Raw genomic sequence first — 5,251 nt, 5'->3', positions numbered from 1 at the left:
TATTGCTTTCTGCCATAATTCAAGCTTATTTTTACAATAAATGTGATGGGCATTCCAACCCAAACATTTTATTGTGAAGAAAATTGAAGCACTCAAAAGTGAAATAACTTGCCTAAGATCACATACTCAGTATGTAGGATAAGTTACATTTAAAATCCCACTTTTCTAACATAAAATGATATTTCTCTTAAAACCTTAGCACTTCTTTTAGTGAAGCGTATCTGAGAGCCAAGAGAGAATTCTACAGGGTTATGCCTTTGAATGTAAAGGCTATAAGTTAAATAAAGTTAAATAGCACATTCCTGTTTCTGGTTGCATAAATTATGAAGGTAGAAGCTGTCAAAGGATAGGTGACCCGCACTGTATTTTACACAGGTATAGAACGTAGATATTTTTTCCCTTGTTTCTTTAGGTTCTCATGATTCAAATCCTTGGCAACACTTTGCATTACGTTGTTTTATACTGTTCCATGCTAACAAGTGATAAACTCTGAGAAAGTACAATCCTTTTGTTCCAAACCTATGGGAGCAACATTGTACATTTTGTCTTTGGTAGTCTCTATGGTTATGCTTACACGTTTAAAGCTGGTGTTCCCCTGGAGCCACCCAAGCCAAGACTATCAACTTAAAAAATATATCTGAAGAGCAAAATGCATCTTTTCTATTGAGAAAACTAACAAAAAGCAGAAATAGTGTATTTTAAAAACACATACAATTTTTAAAAGTTATTAAAGAAAACATCAGAGCTTGTTTGTCTTTTTTCCCCCTCGAAATGAACTTCATCATCTTTTAAAAGAGAAGAGGAAAAAAATCAGCTGAAATTATTTGTTGATGTTCAGGTCCAACCATGACAAAATTTTAAACAAAAATGTGAATACAGGTCCTCGATCCCAATATTTTACAATAATATGAATGGTTTAAATATTTTACCACCAAAAATGATATTCATCTTGTTAATATATATCCTATAATTTGATTAAAAACTGACATTAAAACTAAATTCCCATCCTGTGGCAACAGCATAAAGGCCAAATCTACTCAGTGCTTTGGTTCTTGAAAAGGTCACTATGACAGAATTCCAGTGACATACAATACAAAAGTTCACATTTTCCACCTTGAGTGAGGAACATAACGGCACAACTGTAGTTAAAGGGTTTAACTAAGGCTATTTCCATTGAAAAATAAATAATTTTTTATGTGAAAATACTTTCCTTGGTTACATCAGAGGAGTTTGAGAGATAAATACTAAGAAGTTTGAGAAATAAATAAAGGAATTTTTACTTTTCATATTGTATTATCCTGTGCTTAAACTTTAATGAAAATGCTGAAACTTTTATTTTATCATGATCATGCATTGCTTTGTTAATAAAAGAAGTAATTGCTTTTAAAAAGGAATCTTTCAAAAGAAGAAACAAAAATGACTTTTAAAAAATCACATAATTTTAAAACAAATTTTTCCATTACAGATGGATAATGTAACCCCAGGAGACACATGCTCCCTGGGGTAAAATTGCAATTATCAATAAAAACAAAACAAGAAGCAGTTTTAATGCCTAGAGGAAGAAAATACAGAGTGTGTGTCCTGTGGCCTTTGAGTAAACCAGAGGTACTCAAAGTATCCATCCACAATAAGATCAGGAGTCTGTGCCAGAATATAAATTAAAATACTGCTCCCTTCTACGAAAAAGCCTCCCTACCAAAAATAAATAAGTCAGATGAACTGAAATGTGTGCTTACTGTAAACTGATTCACATTCTGATGCAAATTGGTCACAAATGGTTAGACAACCAGAGACTACACTCCCAGTAGCACTGAAGCCTACTTACTCCTTTCAAAGGAATACTGAAAGGAGAAAGTTGCAAATTGTAAATCAGTCAGGGGTCAGTGTAGGCAATAGAAATCACTCTACATATTTCAAGTAGAAAAGGAATTAAAACAAGGAATTCAGTGCTTGCAGAAATATCAGAAGGCTAGGATCAGGAGCACCAAGTCAAGAAGGCATCGCTTAGCCAAGCTGAAGAATTTCCACCATAACCACAATCCAGAGATCAGGAAGTTATTACTCTCATTGCCACCGCTGCTGCTGCTTCTTTTTTTTTTTTTTAAATTATAAAATAAGCCATACCGTAGCAGGCAAATCATTTTAATATGTTTCAAGAATCGAATACTCTGTATGGAATAGTAACTAAGGAAAAAATCAAGACAGAGAAAATTAATAAAAAAGAAGACACAGAAAAACTTTGAGGGTCATAAAATTACAAATACAAAAGCAACAAATTAAAAAAACAAACATATGCAATTACAGATTTCAGTAACACTAGTAGCCAGAACATACCCAGTGAATTATTTAATCATCAAGTAGTTTATTAATTTTGACAAAAGGCTGGCCATTACTGCTTCTTAACATTCCTTAAGCTGGTAAGTAGGCAAAGGAATTCTGAGTCTGGTCAAAGCAATAGCCCCTAAGGCTCATGAGCTTGCTTGCCAACTGAAAATGGACTCCACCTCCTTTTGACCTTCCAAATATCATACTAGTACAGCCCATTCAAACAATCTATCTTGCAACCAAAATCCTAGCTTCAAGGAAGTCTAACAAATGTAGTCATTAGCTTTTCAGCTCCTGAAGAACAAGACTTACAGAAGAATGTGAGAATAGAGTTAAATACTAATTGATTATATTTAACCTGAAAAAGAGATGTCTTATATGAAAGAGTCTTCAGATGAAGGACTTTCTTACAGAAGAATAATTAGACTTATTCTGAGTAATACCTTAGAGCAGGCTAGAACACTTGATCTGCCCTGGTTTATCTCCTTAAAGGGGTGTTCTCTGAGATCTCTGCCTTTGCGTTGAGTTCACTTCTGCTTTATGTATGTTCATTCTGCGACCCAGGCTGAAAAAAACAGTGGCTACCCAGGGCATGATCTCCTCATGGTGATCAAGCCAAACTACACAAGCACATACAAGGTCTCTGCTTACATAGCTTCTATCAACATCTCATTGTCAAAAGCAAGTCATATGACCAAGTCTAATATCAATGGAATGTACATTCCACCAAAATAGAAAGGCACTGCAATATTACATAGCAATGGGCATAGATGTACCATCACAGGGAAGACAAGAATTGGGACCCATAACCCAATCTATAACAACTTCCAAAATCTTTCTCAATGCTGCAGTATTGCATTCTGTAATTCTACAGCAAATTCGTGAGAATGTGTGAACTCCTTCAACTCTCCAGTCATTTACTTTCTTGCCTCCCTCAACTCCCTCAAAAGACCACAGACCTTTAACTTCAGACACAGCTATCCTTTTCTAAGCCCTTTTTATCTCAAAGGAAGAGTTACCCCTCTCTCCAACCAAGACCCATTCCCAAACTCTGTCATAAATTTCAACCTCAGTCTCAAAGACTTTGATTCATCTCGATTCCCTTTCTTCTCTCCTAGATCTTGACCTTGCCCCCTTTCCCAACTTATAATCAAGCATTTGGCCACAATATTAAAAATAAAAGCTCTCCTATAGCATTACATCTCCATCACTCTGCAGCACTTCGAAATCTGCCCAAAATGGCATAATACAAAAAATGAAGAGATCATATTTGCCGAGTTTACTGTTTATTGTTATAGGATTTAGTGAGAAAAAATATATGGCACTCTTCCTCTTTGAAGTAACAGCTAAATGCACCTATCAACTTCCTATGCCCTCAGGACCAGCCAATCTGAGGATAATTTTGAGTCTTCAGGGCAGACACACTTAACCCAGCTTTCTGTGTCACTATTTAGGTAGAAGAGGCAGAAAAAAAAGTTCAAATCCCATTATACTCCCATGATCGGTTTTGTTCATAAATAAGTTCTAATCAAGAAAAATGGACCAATAGCAATTACCTAGGACCCCATGAAGACATGTGGAAACAGATGTGTATGCATAACTTGTCTCTCATGGAAACTAGAGGACTGAAAAAGAGATACTCCCCTCCAAGAATTACTTTACAGGTCTTTAATTTGCCTGAGCTCTCTGGGATATTTACACTGTTGTGCCTTCTTCAATATTTGCACTTCCCTTTCTCTGGAAAGCTTTTTTCCCTTAACTTCCAAGAAACCCCCTTTTCTAGGTCTTCTTTTTAATAGCCTGATTTGTTCTATTTTATCTTCTTAATGGAGTGATTATGAGGATAATGTGACTATTTTCCCATTCTGCAGTGTCCCATGGAAATCCCATTCGCTCCTGCAACTTTCACTGTCACTCATGTGCTCTATATCCATATAAGGAGATATTTATCTGCATACCAAGCATTTCATCTCAAGGACGCCCATACACATCTCAAATGTGAAATAGATTTGCCATATTTTTCCCAAAGCAAGTTTTCTCCTCTCTTGTCTCTGCCTTTGTGAATGGCACTAACATTCACCCAGTCTCCTGAAAGAAACATCCTTACTCCTCTCTCGTCTCTCCCTCTCTGCCCTCTCTATCACATTATTAGATCTGCGAATTTCATTCCCTAAATATTTTTCAAATCAGTTTCCTCATTTCCACTCCTACGGTTTTTGCCTTGGTTTGAACCCTTATTATCTATTCAAATTTAGTTTACTACCAATAGTTTCTCCACTACTATAACCCAATTTAACTCCCTTATAGTGGACATCTTTTGTTTGTGATTGTTATTTTTTTCTATCTAACATAAATTCTTTTGTTAGCAGCACTGTAATTATGCTGAATGAATATAAAATCTCAGTGTGTATTTTCTTTTTAAAAAAATCATTTTCAATTGACGATCTGTGTGTGATGTATATGGCAGGTCCCCATGGACTGGAATATTTGAGTAACCAAAACTGCCTATTGCTTGATAATGATGGTGAGCAGAATAATTACAAGATGTGTTGAAGGTCAGGGAATTAGAGAATGATAAAAGATTTCATAATAAAATTAAATCCATCAAAACAGAGGATCAATGATTCTTTGATTTCTCCTTCCTGGTCACTAATAATGTTTTAATATCTTAGAAGCTCAACTGTGTAGCTTCCACAGGTTTTGTTTTAATTGAACATGGTTCTTTTGAGTAGTATTGCTTCTGAAATAATATCTAAGTTAGTGAAACATACTCCATAAGCTTATGCTATACAAATTTGTGCTTTCATCTCTGTAACTCCCCCTAAAACACTTTTCTATCAAAGTAACAGTTACCTTAGATGTGTTCAAACCCACCTAAACATAAAGAATTCACTTTAGTCTGTCACACACTCTTTTCTCCACCTTA

This window comes from Pteropus alecto, unplaced genomic scaffold (assembly GCF_000325575.1).
Source record: "Pteropus alecto unplaced genomic scaffold, ASM32557v1 scaffold222, whole genome shotgun sequence".
Taxonomy (NCBI): Eukaryota; Metazoa; Chordata; class Mammalia; order Chiroptera; family Pteropodidae; genus Pteropus; species Pteropus alecto.
Note: the sequence above shows the minus strand (reverse complement) of the source record.